The following is a 21309-nucleotide window of genomic DNA, read 5'->3' as shown; positions in this document are numbered from 1 at the left end:
AGTTGATCCTACGGGTTTTATCCAAAGTGCCTAGGAATGGAGCTTTCTATCTTTTATAATCAAGGGTCCATTGCTTGGTAAATAGTGAACCTTTTGTGGGTCTTTCATGTTATTTGAGGACCTTTTGTTTTTGCTGAGATTTATCTTCACCTGGGCCTGGCTGGGGTGGGTTCTAGTTTTCTCTGAGCTGATATTGAATTCACTCAATCTTAATCAGTGTGGGTATCCCCTCCCCCAACTTCTTATTTATCCCACCTGAATGATCAGAACTGCCCACACTTGGAATTGGCGGGGAGATGAGACTACATGGGGGAGAGAGAAGGGATAAGGAGAGTTAGAGAAGTGGAGGAGAGGCATCATCATGAGAGGCATCATCATCATAGATTCAGTATTAGCAATTGAGCATCATCGAAGAAGCAGCAGTGGCATCACCAAAGGGAGTTAGTCAGCCAGGAAGTCAGTTAGGAAGCCTGGAAAAAGCAGCTGTAAAGGAGACAGAGACCGAGAGATTCCAGTAGGAGTAGAGAAGTAGCTGCTAGGAAAAGGCTTAGTATAGAGGCCATATGAGGAGGTGTACATGGTGGTAGGAACTGTGAAATAAAGCTGGCTGACTCCTGGAACTTCATCTGATTGCTTTGTGAATCTCTCCGCCCTCACCCTGCAACCTTCAGACTAGCCAAGTCATAAGGGCTGTAGGAGCCGGGTCGAGCCCAGAAAGGCCTCACCATCTCCACACCAACACTAGGACTCATTAATTTATATTAAGACAATGATCGGGTCTCTCTAGAGAAGAGTTAGCCATCATTTCGAGGCTTAAGGACTTGGTACTAGTGTAACTTCTTTTCTTAGATCATAGATTGGTTTTATTACTTCCTGAAACTCCTCACCAAGTCCCCCTCTGCTCACCTGACTAACAGCCTCTCTCGATAATAGTTGATGCAATCAGATTTTTCTGTTCATAATTCAACTTTGATAAGGTTGTATGTTTCCAGTGATTGATTTATATTTTTTCTAGACTATCAAATCTGTTTGTAAACTTTTTCATAGTTGTTACATAAAATCCTTTATAATTCTGCAGACTGTTGTAACATCTTCTCTTTCATTTTTGAATTTATTTATTTGACCCTTCTGTGTTCTTTTACTGGTGTTCCTGCAGTCATTTGCAACAGTGATCAGCGCCTTATGGGGATCCCCAGAAGTAATCCTCAGACAACAGTGGTGGGACTGGAAATTTCAACACTTATTTTAGCCCAGACTTGTGCCACTTTCAACATTTAGAAAAATACAAAATTGATGTCCTTTAGGGGATGGCCCCTGGCTGGCCAGGCTGGGGAATCAGTTTGGCAGACGGATTAAAGTGTTAAAAACTTGAAAGAAAAAAAAAAAAAAAGAAAAACACAAAGTTTTGAATAATCTACTAATAAACTATATTCTCTATTTTTGTAGTTATGGGAAATAGGACCCATGAAATTAATTCTTATTGTCCACCAGAGCCAGGAGATGAAAGATTGTCCTCTAGATGGCAGCCATAAACACTGGCTGCCACATATGCACAAGCTACCTTCCAAGAGATAGCAGTGACCTGGAGTAAGGCAGAAGAGTGGAAAGATGGTAACTACTTCCTCCATGGTCTCTGAAGATTATTGTAAGTGGCCCCACTGTGTGCTTTACATTAGAAGCCTGCCTCTCAAACTGAATTTTATTTTATTTTATTTTATTTTGGTTTTTGGACTATACTGGGCAGCAGTCCTGGCTCTGTGCTCAGAAATCGCTCCTGGCAGGCTCGAAGGATCATATGGGATGCCAGGATTCAAACCACCATCAGTCTTGGGTAGGTTTGCAAGGCTTAAAAGGCAAACGCCCTACCCTACCGCTATCCTGTCTCTCAGCCTTCAAGCTGAAAATTTTGTTTTTGTTTTTGTTTGTGTCCACACCAATGACACTCAGGAGGTACTCCTGGGTATGCGCTCAGATATTGCTCCTGGCTTGGGGGGACCATATGGGATGCTGGGGAATCTAACCACGGTCTATCCTGGGTCAGTGTGTGCAAGGCAAACGCCCTACTGCTGCACTATGTATCCAACCCTCAAGCTAAAACTTTTTTTTTTGTTTTTGATTTTTGGTTTTTGGGTCACACCCGGCAGCACTCAGGGGTTACTCCTGGCTCTATTATGCTCAGAAATCGCTCCTGGCAGGCTTGGGGGACCATATGGGATGCCGGGATTCAAACCAATGATCTGCATGAAAGGCAGAACGCCTTACTTCCATGCTATCTCTCCAGCCCCTCTCAAGCTGAAACTTTTATTTTCCCCCACCCCACCCACCCAAGCTGAAACTTTTATTTTTCCCCCACCCCCACCCACCCAAGCTGAAACTTTTAAGGTGAGCAAGTGGGTCTCTTTCATGGAAAGGGAAAGCAAGTTTCACTCTGTTGCCTTCTGTGATGCTGTTAGCCTCAGAAAGTTTGGCTGAGCACTTTAAGAACTATTAGTTCATTATGGATATGTGGATCCTCTGCTAGCTTTTGAAACTAGATGTTTTGCAATCTAAATGTCCGAGGACAATGAGTGAATAAAAAATCAGTGGTATATATTGACAATGGAGCCACAAGGAGCGGTTAAATCATGCAGTCCACCATAACATGGATATAACTGAAGGGTGTCATGTTAAGTGAAATAAGCCAGAGGAAGGAGGACAGGACAGATGGTTTCACTTATCTGTGGTGGATAGAGTAATAAGAGAAGGCAAGAGAAGATTTCAAATAAAGGCAAAGCTCATGACTTGGTTCTAATACAGAACCAAGAATACCAAGTGAGGGGAGAAGGTTGGAAGAGAGTGACAAGGTAGATTCGAGTAGCATAATCTGTAAGTAATTTGATGGTAGATGGAGACCCAGTGGTAAAATCTTCATGCCAGGACTAAGACTGAGAGAAAGATTGTGTCCCAGCCTCTTTTAAATTCCTGTTCAGAATTGTCCAATCTGATTTGCAGTTTTATTTTGGGAATTGTAGGTGCCACTCTTGTCTATGCTCAGCAGGTTATACAGTACTGGCATATATTCTACACTTTTTTAAAAACTATATTTAGATACATGATTATAAACATGTTTGTAGTTGGGGTTCAGTCATAAAAAGTATACCCTCCTTCACCAGTGCAACCTTCCCACCACCAATGCCCCATCTCCCTCCTCCTGTGTTTGAGACAGGCATTCTATTTCTCTAACTACCATTGTCATGATAGTTGTTAGTGTAGTTATTTCTCTAATTGCACTCACCAGTCTTTATGGTAAGCTTTATATCATGGTCAGTTCTTTTCAAATCTCATCTCTTTTATCTCTGGGTATTATTACAATACTGTCTTTAATTTTTTTCTATGGTATGGGAAGTAAACAAAACCACAGATACTGAACTAGAAGAGAAAAAGTAATTCCAGACTACCTTATATGCTCCAGAAAGCAAGACATAAGAGTAGCAGAAGATTTTCCAAGATCCAGGAAGCTACGAGTCTTGAAATTAAAAGGACTTCAATCATATCTAAGCAGAAAATAGTGAGAAAAAAACTGTACATACAGACATTTACTGAATTCAGCAGAAAGAGGCTCTGAATGCTTCCAAACTGTTAATGCTTGATACTTACAAAAGAATGAGAACCAATCTGGGATAGGACATTTGATCTTTTTTTAAATACATGTCTTTATTAAGAACCATGATTAAAAACATATTTTTAGTTGGGTTTCAGTTAACATTATGTGTATATATATACATACATATATATACATATATATATGAAAAAGAACACCTCCCTTCACCAGTGCAACATTCCCACTACCAATGCCCTTCATCCCCCTCCTCCCCTACCCCTTGCCTGAATTCAAGACAGGTATTCTATTTCTCTCACTCACTACCATTGTCATGGTAGGTGACAGTGTAGTTTTTTCTAACTGAACTTACCACTCTTTGTGGTAAGCTTCATAACATGGGCCTTCTAGCCCTCATCTCTATTGTCTCTATATATTATTACAATGTTTTTTTACTTAAAACTCATAGATGAGACTATTCTGCATCTCTCTTCTTCTGACTTATTTCACTCAGCATAATAGTTTCCATGTCTATACATGTATAGGAAAATTTCTTGATCTCATCTCTTCTGATGGCTGCATAGTATTCCATTATGTACATGTACCACAGTTTCTTTAGCCACTCATCTGTTGTTGGGCATCTGGGTTGTTTCTAGATTCTGGCTATTGTAAATAACATGCAATGAAGATAGGTGTGCAGAAGATATTTTTGTGTGTGTTTTTGTGTTCCTAGGGCATATCTCTACTAAAAGTGGTATTGCTGGATCATATGGGAGCTCAATTTTCAGTGTTGGTTTTTATTTTTATTGTTTTTGGAGCCACACCCAGAAGTGCTCTGGGTTTACTTCTGACTTCTGCACTCAGAATTCAGCTCCTAGCATGCCAGGAGACCATCTGGGGTGCCGAGAATCTAACCAGGTCCCTCCTGGTTCGGCCGCATGCAAGGCAAATGCCCTACCACTGTGCCCATCTCTCTGGCCCCAATTTCCAGTATTTTGAAGAAATTCCATATTGTTTCCTATAAAAGCTGAACAAGACGCATTCTCACCAGTGAATGAGAGTTCCCGTCTTCTCATGTCCCCACCAGCATGGATTGTTCTTATTCTTGTTATGTGTGCCAGTCTCTGTGGCATGAGATGGTACCTTGTTGTTGTTTTGATTTGCATCTCCCAGATGATTAGTGATGTGAAGCATTTTTTCATGTGTCTTTTGGTCATTTGTATTTCTTTTTTGATGAATTGTTCATGTCTTCTCCCCATTTTTTATGGGGTTAGATGTTTTTTTCTTGCTAAGTTCTGTCAGTACCTTGTATATCTTCCATATTAGCCCCTTACCAGATGAGTATTGGGTGAATAATTTCTCCCATTCTGTTGGTGGCCCTTGTATTCTCACTATTTCCTCTGAGATGAAGAAGCTTCTCAGCTTAATATAGTCCCATCTGTTTACCTCTGCTTCCACTTGTTTGGACAGCGCTGTTTCCTCCTGTCCTTTATTTTTCTTAAATCCCAAAGGTGAGTGAGACTATATTGTGTCTGTCTCTATCCCTCTGACTCATTTCACTCAGCATAAGCATAACAGTTTTCATATCCATCCATGTATAGGAAATTTCATGGATTCATTTTTTTTTCTGACGGCTGCATAGTATTTCATTGTGTATATGTACCACAGTTTCTTTAGACTAGTGTTTTTCAACCTTTTTGTGCAAAGACACACTTTTTTCATGAAAAAATATCATGAGGCACACCACTATTAGAAAATGTTAAAAAAGGGGCCGGAGAGATAGCATGGAGGTAAGGCGTTTGCCTCTCATGCAGGAGGTCATCGGTTCGAATCCCGGCGTCCCATATATGGTCCTCCCGTGCCTGCCAGGAGCAATTTCTGAGCCTGGAGCCAGGAATAACCCCTGAGCACTGCCGGGTGTGACCCAAAAACCACAAAAAAAAAAGAAAATGTTAAAAAAAAGGCACAAAAGCCTATATTGACTACATATAAAGAAATTCTCTTGAATAGGAATAAAATAAACACAAATAAATTATTTTATAATTACTTTATTATAAAATAATAAATGATGATAATGGTTTGGTCTATTTGTGAGCTGAAGCCACATGTTATGGATGAATCTGGAATTTTCCCCATGGTATACCAGACAATATGCGTGGCACAGTGGTTGAAAAACACTGCTTTAGATACTCATCTGTTGTTGGGCTTCTGGGTTGTTTCCAAATTCTGGCTATGTAAATAGAGCTGCAATGAACATAGCATGTAGAAGGCATTTTTTTTTGTTTTGGCTTTTTTGGGCCACACCCGTTTGATGCTCAGGGGTTACTCCTGGCTAAGCGCTCAGCAATTGCCCCTGGCTTGGGGGAACCATATGGGACGCCGGGGGTTCGAACCGCTGTCCTTCCTTGGCTAGCGCTTGCAAGGCAGACACCTTACCTCTAGCGCCACCTCACCGGCCCCAGAAGGCATTTTTGTACTATGTGTTTGTATTCCTAGGGTATACCCCTAGGAGTGTATACTCTACAGCTGAGCCACATACCCTTCTCCATTTTTTTTAGTTGAAAATATTAAGCCTTTCTATTAGGTATTTTTCAAGGTATTGATATGTATCTGGCAAAAAAATGTGTATTGGGCCACATCCAAAGCAAGTGCCTTACCTACTGTACTATCTCTCTAGTTTTTACACTAACATTTTGAGTAAAGTCTGTGAACGTTTTCTTAAAATGACCAAAAGTCTCACAATTAGATAATTCCTGACTTCATACAATTTCACAGAAATTTACACAAGAATAAAATATTTCTGGATTGAGATGTAGCCTTGCCTGTATGAGATACTTGGTTCAATTCCTGGAAAGGAAGAAAGAAAATGGATGGAAACTTTTAAGTATGATCTAGTAGAAGATGATACATGTTATGGTGGCAAATTAGAAAGGGAAAAGTTAAGAGTCAGAGAAATGACTTAAAGTCTTTTTATGCAAGAGGTCTGAGTTCCCCAGCATCATGCTCCCCAAATACCACTGGGAATGACTTCTGAGCAGAGCTGTGGAACTAGCTCCTGAACACTGCCAGTGAGTCCCTAAAACTGAAACCAAATCTGTAGTTCAACACTTTTGGGTTTGACCATGTTAATCAGAGAGAGCTCAAAAGACTGAGTTGTATCTGAATTGTATCTCCAGCATTTCATGGCTCTGACCAGTACTAGTTGTGGTTCCAAATCCAGGGGGAAAAAGGCACTTATTAAAATGTATTATATATACATATATATGTGTATATATATAAAGAGAGAATATGCAAGTTCAAGCATCAGAGAAGTGCTTTCAAATACTTTTTTTCCCATGTAATTGGCCAGATGTAAAGTACAATTACAATAGAAATTGTTGTTGGGGATATTCAAGGATTACTCCTGGCTCTGCACTCAGAAATTAATCCTGGCAGTGTTTGGGGATTTGGGGGACCATATGGAAACCTTGGGATTGGCCTCAAATGAGGCAAGTTCCCTATACACTGTACTATTGTTCCAGATCAAGAATAGACATTCTTAATCACATATTTACTATGACTCTCCCACTTGGGGAAAACAATTTTTTTTCTATATTTTGCTTTTTGTTACCATAGAATGAGGCAACACTGCACAGAAGTTAGTTTGGCTTGGTTTGGGGGCCACACCCAGCAATGCTCAGGGAATCCTCATGGGTCTGTACTCAAGAATCATTCCTGGTGATATTTAGAGGACTTTATGGGATGCTGGGTATTAAACCTGGATTGGGCACATCCAAAGTAAGTGCCTTACCCACTGTACTATCCCTCTGGTTTTTTTTTTTTTTTTTTTTGAGTAAAGTCTGTGGACATTTTCTTAAAATGACCAAAAGTCTCACACTTAGATGATTATGACTGATATAAAATGAAGTCAGCCTCGTTCCACCCAAAGTATTTCCTGGATTCAGTAATACTCATTGATGAGATGATGAGGTCACACCCAGACCCCAGAGAGGATTATCTCTGCCAAAGCACTCACTGAGAAACACCCTGCATTTAGAAGTAATGACAGTCTGGTTAAAGATGACTCTTGTCACAGAAAATTAATTGGTGTTAGTTATTTAAGATGAACATAATGTTTAAAGGAAGATGCATGGCTTTGCTGGGAAGCTATTTGGAAGAGCTATGGTCAAAGAAAGGAGAATGACCAACTTAAGGAAACTTGGATTTCCATGATACATAGTTGGCAGTCTGTTGATACAAAGTTTTTGTTTTTAGTAATTTAGTTTTTAATGATATTAGTTGGAATCTATTTATATAAGGCAAACTATTCTGATAAAAACATCATTACCTCAGATTCTGAAATCTGCTAAAATTAAAATGGGAACTTTTTAGGATTTGTTTTTGTTTTTTTTTCCTTGTGTGAGACATTCTAATCATAGACTTTGTCTAATCATAAAAACAATTTTGAAATAGTGTCTCTATTTCGATGTCAGACACAGAAAATGTGATATTTTTAGGCCAAATGTCACCAGATTGCATTGAGGCCTTGAAATAGTCATTTAGATCTCTGAACCTCATTTTAGTATTTGAACAATGAAGATAGAATACCTTCTTTTTGCCTGTTACTGTTATATTTTAAATAAATCAAAATCCTGAACCTCAGGCAGAAGTCTGAGCAGAGGTAAAAGGGAAGAATAATAAAATAATCACTTACAATGGCCTTAGAAAGAATGTTCACCAGGGCTGGCGTAATAACACAGTGGTAGGGTGTTTGCCTTGCACGTAGCTGACCCAGAACAGATCTGGGTACGATCCCCAGCATCCTGTATGGTCCCCGAGCCTGCCAGGAGCAATTTCTGTGTACAGAGCCAGGAGTGTGGTCTTTGGGTGTAGCCCAAACAAATAAAAATAAAAGTTCATCATGTTCATTGCTAACTTTGAAATGTCTATTTTATTACCGTACCTGAGGGCTAAAGCTTTGCCTGACACTCCTTTATCATGTCACAAATTCTCTGTCCAATCACTATTCATTCATTAATTCTTTTAATCAATTTCTTATTTAATCCAATATAAAGATTCTAACATAAGCCAAGCATTGTGCTGGACTGGTGTTACTAAAAGGAATATGATAGAACTGGGCCTAGTCCTGTGGAAGAGCATGAGAGACCTGCATTGCATGGAGATTATGTAGAAGTGGTGTATAAGAGGGAGCTTTCAGTAGATGGTCAGAATGGATTTAGAGAAAACAAGGATAACATAAGCAAAAGAAATAGTAAAGCAACAGGTAGAAGGGAAAGTGGTTTTGGCAGGAGCAGCTGAATAATTTTGAAATTCTAAAAGGAATACCAACATGGAGATAATGTAGAGACTAGCGCTAGATCTGAAACTTGTTTAAGGTTTAGGGACATGGCATTATCATCTGCATTTCAAATCATTGGGGGCAGAGAAGGTAATGACAACCAAATAGGAGAGTTGGCTTATAGAACTGAGCTTACCAGAGGCATGGAAGGTGTCTTTGGGACAGTGAACAGTGGTGGTAGGTGTAGTATCGTAATGATGTATACATGATTTTATCACTAAATGTACTGTAGATCATGGTTCCTCAATAAAAATGGGAAAGAAAAATATCATTCTGGGGCTGGAGAAAGTGTACAGGGGTTAAGGCACTTGCCTGACATGTGGCATTCTAGGTTTGATCTCCAGCACCACAGGGTCTCCTGAGCACTGTTGGGCATAGCCCTGGAAGCCCCTATGAACTACCAGCTGTGGCCCCGTAGCTCCAGGTCATTACTGGATGTCCCAAGGTAATACCCAGCACCACAGAGACTGTGCGGTATTGAACTGTTTGCTGAGAATCACTGGAAGAAGCCTCCCACATTAATTTGGTAAATTGAACTTAATAGGAATGTTAAATTTGGTGCTACAAACTATAACATCCAGAAAAATCAAAAGATAGCACACAAAATAGGAGAAAATATTATTGAGGTTGGCAATAAAAGCCCTGTCACCAAGAAAATATGCAAATACTGTCAGTCTGGGAAACAAAATCTATCAAAAATGAGGCTAGTGGACCAGTAAAATCTGCTCCAAAACCCTTCAACATAACTCTTCAACAGGATCTCAGGTAGGCCCAGTGTTAATATGTCTCTTCCAGGAGGCATAAAGCCTAAAGCAAAGGGCTCAGTGTTTTCTATTACTCTGTTGGAGTGAGCAGTTCCAAGAAACAGCAGTAGGAACAGGAGAGTAAAAGCCGCAAAATTGGGTGAACTAATATGAAATTGCCTTGTGGCTTTTAACTATCATTAAATGATCTTGATCTTTTGGAACAATCTTTTAAAATCATTTAAAAAGCACTTAGGCTTTTGCACCTAAAGATACCACCCCACTGCCCCAAGAGAACCTGAATACTTTGCCTTTTAAAAGATAGGTTTTGTTTTTTTTTTTTTTTCCACAAAAGGAGTTGAGACTACTTTTATCAGTCTCAACTTATTAGTCTTACTAGTTAAGACTCTCTTAGAACTCATTCCTACTTCGGGTTTCTTTAGTAACCATCCAAGACATAATTGGTGGTCGAATAAGAGAATGATTAAAATTCACAAAATAATAGCTCCCCTTAAGTAAGCACAGGACAGTTTTACATGTCTAACCTTCACAAAGTAGCTTTTGTTATACTGAGTTTATTGATGCCCAAACTGAGATCCCAAATTTAAGGAATTTGGCCAAGGTCACAAAACTAGCAGACCAGGTTTTGGAACCAGGTCTTTTTAAAACAAAACCAAACCGAAAAATCCTCCAAAAACAATGGTCTTTCTATTATATCATGAAGTCTATTAAAAGAAAGGACTGAAATTCTGAAATCTTAGACAGGACATTAAAACAAATGTAGCTTTTAAAAAATATTTTTTTAATTTAAAAGGGAGGGCACACAGGCACAAGGCTCAAAATTCAAGAAATGTGAAAGAATATCCTTTGAAAACTCTTTTTACCTTTTCTGTCACTTACTTTTTTTTTTTTTTTTTCAGTTTTTGGTTTTTGGGTCACACCTGGCAGCACTCAGGGGTTACTACCTTTGCTCAGAAATTGCTCCTGGCAGGCTCGGGGGGTGGGGGGTGGGGGGGGACGGACCATATGGGATGCCGGGATTCGAACTGCCATCCTTCTGCATGAATGGCAAATGTCTTACCTCCGTGCTATCTCTCCGGCCCCCTGTCACTCACTTTTTTTTTTAGGGATGATTCAAACTATTAGTTTTTGTATATCTTTCCTAAAATATTTATGTGCAATCATAGTTTTTAAATACTTTTTAACACAAACTGTACACATACATACTGTAATTGTTGTTTTTTAAGATTGATTGATTGATTAGTTTTTGGACCACATCCGGGAATGCTCACGGGTTACTCCCAGTTCTGCACTCAGAAATCGCACCTGGCAAGCTCAGGGGATCATATGAGATGCCAGGAATCGAACCGGGTCAGTCCCGGTCGGCCTCAAATGCAAGGCAAATGCCTCACCATGTGCTATCTCTCTGGCTCCATGCTATTGTTGTTGTTGTTTAATTTTTATTGAATTAAGAAACCAGCACACACTTTTTACTTTGAGTTCTTTTTGATTCCTAGCGCCAGGGCTCAAAACTAAGGTCCTATGTATATGCTACCATTGAGATATATCCTTGGCCTCATCCTATTTTTGTTTGCTTCAATTCCATATATATTTGAAATGCCATCCACATCCTTACATGAATCATATTTATACTTGGAAGTGGTCTCATTTTTAGACCTTTTAAAAGAATTATTAAATACTTACCTGGAAGGGGAAATAGCATGATCACGAGGGTGGTTTTCCCAGGGTGAGGCTTATCCATTACACTCCAGATGTGCTGACCCCTGCGATTTTCTCAAATGTGGGAAACTTGACTGCATAATTTGAGGTAATGAGGGACTGCGTTTGCACTAAAATAAAAAAATATGTTTAATAATAGAATTTACACTAAAATTTGCCATTTCCCCTGCCCTACTTATCCTTTGCTGAAAGAATAAACAAATTGAAAAATAACCCCAGAATCAGACCAGGAAAGAAATAGAGAAACATAAATTATGCTCAAGCTCAAGAGTGGCTCTTCATCAAAGGACCTTTTATATTTTCACTCAAGTGAATTAACTCATCTATTATTTTCAGGTGAGTTTTATAAAGTTTCAGGGTTGGAATGTGAATACCTGTTTTTTTCTTGGCAACTTCAGTTATTTGGCCCCAATATTCCTTGATAAGATGATAATGTTAACATGAATAGGAGACTTAGGTCTTTAGTCTCCAGATTTTATAGTTCTTGAAATTTCCAGGACACAGTATAACTCTGGCTTGCATTTAGTCTGAGCTTTTCACGGGTTATTTCTATCATGTGAAAACTTAAAACATAAAATCTTTTCGAACAGAAATAATATGTTACCATATAGTGTAAACCGTAGTTGTAAGTACTAGAGGACAGTACTAAGTATTAGTACCTGTTTATAAGAACTAGAGGATAGAAAATTAGTTTGTCCAGGTAGTTTTCACTACATCTACAAGCTAAGAGGGTTGGGTTTATGGAGAAAGGAGAGGATAGAAGTAGAATGAAATTACAAACAGGATTTTTTAAGGTATTTGTGATAGAACTTCCACATTGCTATATTAACAATGTCAGAAGGAGGAGATGAAACATATTTATTGCTTTGGGGGTTGCCACACTCTGCAGGGCTTTGGGGTTAGTCCTGGCTCTGTGCTCCTTGTGGGGCTGAGAAACCATTCCACACAGGGAATTGAACTCAGGCCTTCCATCTTCAGTACATACACTTGGTCCATTGATCTCTCTCTGGCCTAAGAGATATATTTTGAAATTTTAGGTGACTTTCTTAATTCTTCTCTCTTTATACCCTGATTATGGCTAGTGGCTAGTAGAATGAGAGGCATTCTCATTGTAAAAACAAATATCAAGTATTATGAGCTAAGAAATGTTTTGTTGGGCCTGGAGAAATAGCACAGCAGTGTTTGCCTTGCAAGCAGCTGATCCAGGACATAAGGTGGTTGGTTTGAATCCCCGTGTCCCATATGGTCCCCCGTGCCTGCCAGGAGCTATTTCTGAGCAGACAGCCAGGAGTAACCCCTGAGCACTGCCACGTGTGGCCCAAAAACCAAAAAAAAAAAAAAAAAAAAAAAGCTAAAAAAAAAAAAGAAATGTTTTGTTAGTTTTTTTGTTCGTTTGTTTTTGGGCCACACCCAGTGACACTCAGTGTTTACTCCTGGCTATGTGTTCAGAAATCGCTCTTGGCTTGGGGGACCATATGGGACACTGGGGGATCGAACCACAATCCGTCCTAGGTTTGCACGTGCAAGGCAGATGCTCTACCACTTGTGCTACTGCTCCGGCTTTATGAGCTAAAAATTTTGAACGTAATTTTTCCTTCAGTGGTACAGGATATTCAACCCAAGAACTCACACATGCAAGACAAGTGTTCTCCACTGAGCCACATTCCTGGCCCCTAAACAGTATTTTTTTTTTATTTTGTTTAGTTTTGGGACCACATCTGACAGTGCTCAATTTCTGTACTCCTGGTTCTGCACTCAGCAATTGCAGTGTGCAAGGGACCACATGAGATACTGGGGATTGAAAATGGGTTGGCCACATGAAAGGCAAGTGCTCCTCCTGGACCATAATAACATTTTGAAGGGAAGAAAATAGATCTTCCTTTCCCTTTTCTACTTTATGCTTCTTGCCATGGATGGAGCACACAGAAAGTAAAACCTATAATAGATGGCTACCCAGGTGCATGACCCTAAGGCTCAGACCACCTACTGTGTGTATCCCTGGTGTTCTACTTTTGTGGTCTAAGTGTCATGTTTTTCATGACAATTTTATGAAAATTTCCTCCAGAAAAATTTGCATCCATAAGGGTAAAGCTCACTCAATTTTTTAATGTGTCTATTCTTGAATGACCATTAGAAAGTCATGATCAGTTAAAACATTGCTAGAATTTCTGGAACCATGATGAGTTTTTGATTCAGAATGTTGAAAGGTGAAGCCCAAGATATTTCATTTCAATCAAATTTCCATTTGCTGACTCTGGCCGAGGGACCACACTATGAGAACCACTCATTACTAATACTTTAACTATTATTACTATTTCAGATTTTCCATGTAGGGTGGGGAATCCAGGAACTAGGAAGAGTCACTGGGAGTGGCAACCTTAATAAATGTTAATAGAATAAAACTTTCTAACAGGGGCCAGAGGTATGGTATGACCCCAGTTATGCCAGGTAGACCCTGAACACCACCAGGAATGATCCTTGAGCACAAAGTCAAGAGTAATAAGCCCAGTGGTGCAGAATATTCCCACCCTTAGGAAAGAGTCTTCTCTACAAATCCAAGAGGCAAAAAGAGTGCCAAAAATAATAGACCCTAACAGAACAACACCTAGACATTTAGTAATTCAAATGGCAGAAAAACAAAGAGAGAGATGGACTCTTTAAAGCAGTAAGGGAAAAGAAAAACCTCAAGTATAAAGGAAAAAAACATAACAATCAAACCAGATCTTTTATTTGAAACAATCCAGACAAGAAAAGAGTGGAATGACATATTCAAACTACTAAATTCTTGCATTAAATAAATAACGATGGTGCTGGATGGCAATGGATGGAGAGATTCTTCTCTCTGCCACTCCAGGCCACGTGGCTTCACATCCCCCATTCAGCCGGCAGGTTCCAGGCCCAGGTGAAAGGCGAAATCACTCACTTACAGGCAGGCTTCAGGAAGCATCAGCTTTATTCATGCCCTATTCACCACATATGTGTGGCCTACTCATAACCTTTCAAGCACAGCAATACTTTGCTAGCCCTGCGTCTTATCTCCTGTTAGCCATCTTCCCTTGGGCTCCATGCTGGTCAAAGACCAGAACACAGAGGCCCAAAAGCCAGAGCGCCCAGCAGCGCAGAAAGGGCCCGAAACCCCTCGGTCCAAGGCTTATCTAACTTTTCCAAGACCCCTCCCAGGAATGGGCGGGGTCTTGCAGGTAAGGTAACACCTAATATTCAGTTCCCAAGACCCCTCCCAGAAATGGGTGGGTCTCAGGTAGCTACACCCAGATCCAGGGTCTCAGGTACACTACATTTCCCCCTTTTCTGAAATATAAAGACCCTTTTGTAATTCTGACTGCACCTTTAGCCAAAAAAAAAAAAAAAAACCTTTCAATATAGAATCCATTACCCAACAAAACTCTCATTTACATGAGAGAGGATTAAAAACATTCTCAGAGGGGCCGGGCGGTGGCGCTGGAGGTAAGGTGCCTGCCTTACCTGCGCTAGCCTTGGACTGACCGCAGTTCGATTCCCCGGCGTCCCATATGGTCCCCCAAGCCAGGAGCGACTTCTGAGCGCATAGCCAGGAGTAACCTCTGAGCATCAACGGGTGTGGCCCAAAAAAACAAAAACAAAACAAAACAAAACATTCTCAGACAAAAAATAAAAAAGGAAAACAATATGGAGATTCCTCAAAAAAACTGGAATTTGAGTTCCCATGTAATCCAGCTATACCACTCCTAGAAATATACCCTAGGAACACAAAAATGCAATACAAAAATCCCTTCCTCACACCTATATTCATCGCAGCACTATCTACAATAGCCAGATTTTGGAAACAACCAAGATGCCCTTCAACAGATGAATGGCTAAAGAAACTGTGATACATATGCACAATGGAATATTATGTAGTCATCAGGAGAGATAAAGTCATGAATTTTTCCTATGCATGGCTAGACATGTAAACTATTATGTTGAGTGAAATAAGTCAGAGGGAGAGAGAGACACACAGAATAGTCTCACTTAATTATGGATTTTAAGAAAAATAAAAGACATTATTGTAATAATGCCCAGAGATGAGGGCCAGAAGGACCGACTCATGATATGAAGCTCACCTCAAGGAGGGGTGAGTGCAGTAAAACACTGACAAGTACCATGACAATGTTAATGTTAATGAGTGAGAGAAACAGAATGCCTGTCTCAAATACAGGCAGGGGGTGTGGGTGGAGGTACATGGGTGCATTGGTGGTAGGAGTGTTGTTCTGGTGAAGGGGAGGGGGTGTTCTTTTTTGTGACCAAACCAACTACAGTCATGTTTGTAATCACAGTGTTTAAATAAAGATTTAAAAAAAAAAGAATAAAAAAGTCTGGCGGGGGGAGGTAAAAGAAGAAGAAAAAAAGAACTTGCAGTATTCACTGACCCTAAATGAACTACTCAAAAAGAAATTACACAATCCAAATTCCCAATTGTAACAACAATCCTACACAATCTAATGGCACAACAGCCCTTTCTATCAATAGTTTCCTTTAAGTATCAATGAACTAAACTCTTCCATCAAAAGGCACAGAGTAGCATGTTGGATCAAGATACAAATCCCAGGGGCCAAAGCAATAGCACAGTGGTAGGGCATTTGCCTTGCACACAGCTGACCCAGGACGAACCTAGATTCGATCCCAAGCATCCCATATGGTCCCCCAAGCCAGGAGCAATTCTGAGCACATAGCCAGGAATAACCCCTGAGTGTCATTGGTTGTGGCCCCATACACACAAATAAAAGGATACAAATCCCAGACATTTGCTTCCTACAAGAAACACACTTAAAAGTTCAGGACAGACATAGGCTCAGTCTAAAAAGATGAGAAACAATTATACAAACTACTGGAAAACAAATAAAAAGCTGGGACAACCATACTCATATCATAGCAGACCAAACTGCATTCAACCTAAAGAAAGTACTTAGAGACAAAGATGGACACTATTAATCAGGAGAATAATAACCAAGAGGTACTAACTCTGATCAACATTTATGCACCATTCTTCTAGCTATATAATATTCCTATATGTGTATATATATATATATATATGCACATATGCACACACACAGGTTGATAGCATTTTTGAGATTATAGCACAAAAAAGAAAAATTTAAATAAAGTATAAAGAAGTCTCATCATTAAATGGAGGATATAGAGATTTGATTTTCAGAAAAGGGAAGAAATACAGTTATGGGGTAAAGTACCAAAAAGAAGAGAGAGCTATGCTAAATGAGGCTCTGGATTCAACAAGGGGTTATCTTGAGTCTACATAGGATAAAACTTTTCTAGATTGAGCAAAGTGTATACAACTCTTGAGGCTATCGGGTGAATGATTCCCACAGATTCCAAGGACTAGCAAAACTTCTAGTTCTATTTTACCAGAGCAGAGAGACGGTCACAGCTATAGGCCAATCATCAGAAACTGTAAAGCAGTGGTCCTCAAACTATGGTCCGTGGGCCACATATTGTATTTGTCTCTGTTTTGTTTCTTCATTGCAAAATAAGATATATGCAGTGTGCATAAGAATTTGTTCATGTTTTGTTTTTACTATAGTCAGACCCTCCAATGGTCTAAGGGACAGTGAACTGGCCCCCTGTTTAAAAAGTTTGAGGACCCCTGCTGTAGAGAAATCTGAATTAAAGCTAGTAAGCTCTCCTAGAGTAGTGGTCGGCAAGCTGCAGCTTACAAGCCACCTGCAGTTCTTTACACTTTTTTTGTTTTTTCGGGCCACAGCCGTTTGATGCTCAGGGGTTACTCCTGGCTAAGCGCTCCGAAATTGCCCCTGGCTTGGGAGGACTATATGGGACGCCGGGGGATCGAACCGTGGTCCTTCCTTGGCTAGCACTTGCAAGGCAGACACCTTACCTCTAGCACCACTTCACCGGCCCCTCTTTACACTTTTTTAAAATAATACTGTTTTATTTTTTAATATATTTTTATTTAAGTAACATGATCATATTTGGGTTACAGTCATAACCAGAACACCCCCCTTCACCAGTGCAACATTACCCCCTCCCCACTTCCCATCCCCTGCCTGTATTGGAGAAAGGCATTCTACTACAGTAATTTGTTTTTAAGTTCAGTAAGTTGTATTTTTTTTCCTTAAAGGATAAGAGTAAAAAAATATAGTAAAGGTGTGATAGTGGCAATTGCCAATGTTTGCATAGGGCCAGAAAAATGGAGAAAATGGAAAAAAAAATCTTTGACCTGATTACAAAAAGGCCTCACCCTAGAAGTTTATTGGCATAAGACAGACTCTGGGTTCCAGGCATACCAGTCTATCCAACTCCAGTCATTCTAAGGTCCCAGTGAAACTTTTTCACACTTTAGCTATTGTTGGTATCAAACTCTTATATTTAAAGACTCTGGATTCTGTGCATTTCTTTCATCCATGTCAGGCTGATGTGGAGCATCTTCTAGTTTCAGCATATCATTAAATGCGGAGCGATCTGCCCTGTATGCAGACTGTTGCTGAGTCACCTGGGTGTTGGGAGCACTCTTTGGAGTAAGTCAATGCCAAAGCAGTGGTAGGTCTTCTCTGGTAGAGGCTTGGATCTTGATAATGTTAAAGACAATTGTGGTTGTTTCCATAGATGGTATCCATTGTTCAGGTGTGTGTGGGCGATGCCCATTCTTTTGAGGCCTAAGCCAAATCATTATGCCAATGTTCAGGGTAAAAGGCCTAATTACATTACCAAATTTGTGTTCCCATCTCTATTAGATAAGAACTTGTTTGCATATGTATTATTTTCTCATTTTAATGTGCCTATGCAAAAGAGAAGCAATGCCACAAGATATTGTTGGTGCATCTGGGGGCCGAAGAATAAAGTTCAACATTTCCCGTAACTTGGTATAAACGTGAAATCTATACAAAGTTACTCTTATACCAGTATTGCTTATAAAAACAGATCTCACAGGGGGAAAATCAAACAATCAAATAACTAATCTAGTGGGCAAAATTGTCACTGTATGAGGATATTCGAAAAGAGTTATAGATGTTAAGGGAATACATTGGAGATATACAAAAGAGATACATGTGACCCTTTTATGTTTTAAAAAGAAAAAAAAAGAAAGAAAACAAGGGTATTTGAAGACAACAGGTGATAGTTGAGTTTGAGACATGTTTTGCGACATTACGGAACCCTATATTGTCCTTGAACTAGGGGTTTTGCTGAAGCTGATTCCGGTATCATGCAACAGTCCATAGTTTGATGGAGGCATGAGGGGCCAACAAGCATGGGTCAACAGGCATGTTAGTTGTAGTTATTTGTAGAGGCATGAGCTGGGGACCGAGAGGGTGCCTTTCAATGAGGAGCTGGATGGTGGTGTTGAGGCAGAAGGTCAGTCTTGGTGTCTACCCTATTAGGAACTGAGGATAAGGAGGGTTGAATAAGGGGAAGATAATGGTTCAGGGTTTGGGTATGAAGAGGTAGGAGAGACACGGGGGTGAGGGGCTCTTCTGTGTGCTGGGCGGCTGCTCCAGGAGTCAGGACTCTGCTCCTAGCCTCTGTCAGTGCACGCCCTGTGTGTAGCCCCGACAGAATTTAGAAAGATTGGAGAAACACAATGTGAACTTAGTTCACAACACAAATGGTCTGCTTTGAAAGATCTGAAGAAGGAAGATATGTTGATTTTTGTTTTGCTTTTTATGTGTGTGTGTGGTTTTTGGGTTACACCCGGCAGTGCTCAGGGGAAACTCCTGGCTCCATGCTCAGAAATTGCTCCTGGCAGGCACGGGGGACCATATGGGAAGCCGGATTCGAACTGATGACCTTCTGCATGAAAGGCAAACGCCTTACCTCCATGCTATCTCTCTGGCCCCGATATGTTGATTTTTAACACCTGGAATAGTATTGCTGACTCATATAATCAACTAAAAAAGCTAGCGTTTGCTGTTCTTTCCTTGTTCGGGTCTACATATTTATGCAAACAATCTTTTTTTTTTTTTTTTTTTTTTTTTTGGTTTTTGGACCACACCCGGTGGTGCTCAGGGGTTACTCCTGGCTGTCTGCTCAGAAATAGCTCCTGGCAGGCACGGGGGACCATATGGGACACCTGGATTCGAACCAACCACCTTTGGTCCTGGATCGGCTGCTTGCAAGGCAAACACCGCTGTGCTATCTCTCCGGGCCCGCAAACAATCATTTTCAAGCATGAATCTTATCAAGAGTAAATTGAGAAATCATCTCATCGATGAGAACCTGGAATCGTGCCTAAAATTAAAAACTTGACTTACTCAAACTATCCAAGGAAATGCAAGGCCAATGTTCACATTAGTGTTTGTGACTTTGTCAGTCATTGTCAGGGTGTAATTTTCTCTACATTGTAAGGCAAATTTTACAGAATTTAACGTTATCAATAAATAATATTGTTCTAAAGTTTTTGTTTTATTAGTTGTGTTATTTGTATCCTCCCGACCTATGTGGATACTTGTATGCAGAATATTCTCAATAAAAACTTATTGAAACTAAAAACCAGTGTACCATTCTATGTATTTTCGGTTTTAAAAATGTGGCTTTCAAATAAATTTCAATGTGGTTTTGAAGAGATTTGGCTCAGTTGAAAAAAAAGGTTGCCCATCACTGTCCTAAAGTAAATAAAGGCTTTCAGGATGAACTCTAACCACTTGAAATAATCCTCAAGTAGCCCAAAATCAATCTAAGAAATAGTTGGTGTGACAAAACAAACTTCAAAACTTCTTGAAAAAAGGGGGAGAAATGCAAATACTCAAAAACATGTTCATAGTGTCTGAAATAAAAAAATAGACCTGGAAAAAAGCAACAACTGTAAACAGGATATTTAAACTTATATACACACATATACAAATATATATATACATATATAAAATAAAATATATACTCATTTAGTATAAAGTATAAAGTATAAAATATACATAAAAGTCATATATAATGTATATACCTTGTCACCCAAATTCATCTTGTTTTTAAACTAGTTGAAGAAGTAAGTTAAAATAAAAAGTGGAGTATGTCAGTGGGAAAGAAGAAATTTGGTCATGCAGTTATCAGGCTGGGATTAGTATTTAATAAATCACTTTGGAGGGGCAGGGATGGTAGTCTGTTCCTTGTAAAACTTCAAGATAACATCATTATACAACATCTGTCTCCAGAGCTCTAGGTAATAACATTCAGGGACCTCTACAGAGGACCTGGTATTTGTCCTTTCCCGTCCTCCTGTGACTAGTTTATCATCAAGCATTGTTGTGTATGTAAATATTTTAGGGGATTATTATGTTACTGACCCTACCCTGATCGGTGATTGTGCCCTACCCTAGGGTGTGACCTGGCACAATCACCGATCATGGTAGGGTCAGTAACATAATAATCCCCTAAAATATTTATATATACAACAAAGCATCAATGCATGAGAACATCCCTTAATATTAGGAGATAGAGCAAAGGTCAAGGAGGAGTAAGAGGTTAGAATATATATGTATATATATGTATGTATATATATATATGTATATATATGGAGAAAAAACTCACTTAATGTTAACTTACTATATATAGTTCACCACTGGCAAGGCTTCCTTGCATTTCTGCCAGAATTGGGGCATTTTATCTAATCTGGTGTGGTAATTTGTATTGAAAGAGCTTAACATAAAGAAACAATTTTGGGGGCCGGAGCAGTGTCACAAGTGGTACGGTGTTTGCCTTGCACATGGCTAACCTAGGACAGACTGTGGTTTGATCCCTCGACGTCCCATATGGTCTTCCAAGCCAGGAGCAATTTCTGAGTGCATAGCCAATAGTAACACCTGAGCATCACCGGGTGTGGCCCAAAAAGCAAAAAACAAAACAAATCAAAAAAAAATAAAAGACAATTTTTGATCCCTCCTTGCAATGAATCTAGCATAAGAGAGAGCTGTTTG

The 21309-nt window shown here is 39.7% G+C and overlaps 1 non-coding gene across 1 annotated transcript; it reads left to right on the top strand.

The window, feature by feature from the left end:
• The first annotated feature begins 11354 nt into the window (after window positions 1-11354).
• On the top strand, window positions 11355-11513 carry LOC126002850 (U1 spliceosomal RNA). The gene has a single exon (XR_007493467.1). It is a non-coding gene; the product is annotated as a U1 spliceosomal RNA (small nuclear RNA).
• Window positions 11514-21309: the final 9796 nt, after the last annotated feature.

This window comes from Suncus etruscus, chromosome 2 (genome assembly GCF_024139225.1).
Source record: "Suncus etruscus isolate mSunEtr1 chromosome 2, mSunEtr1.pri.cur, whole genome shotgun sequence".
Taxonomy (NCBI): Eukaryota; Metazoa; Chordata; class Mammalia; order Eulipotyphla; family Soricidae; genus Suncus; species Suncus etruscus.
Note: the sequence above shows the minus strand (reverse complement) of the source record. Positions and strands in the feature narration are given on the sequence as shown.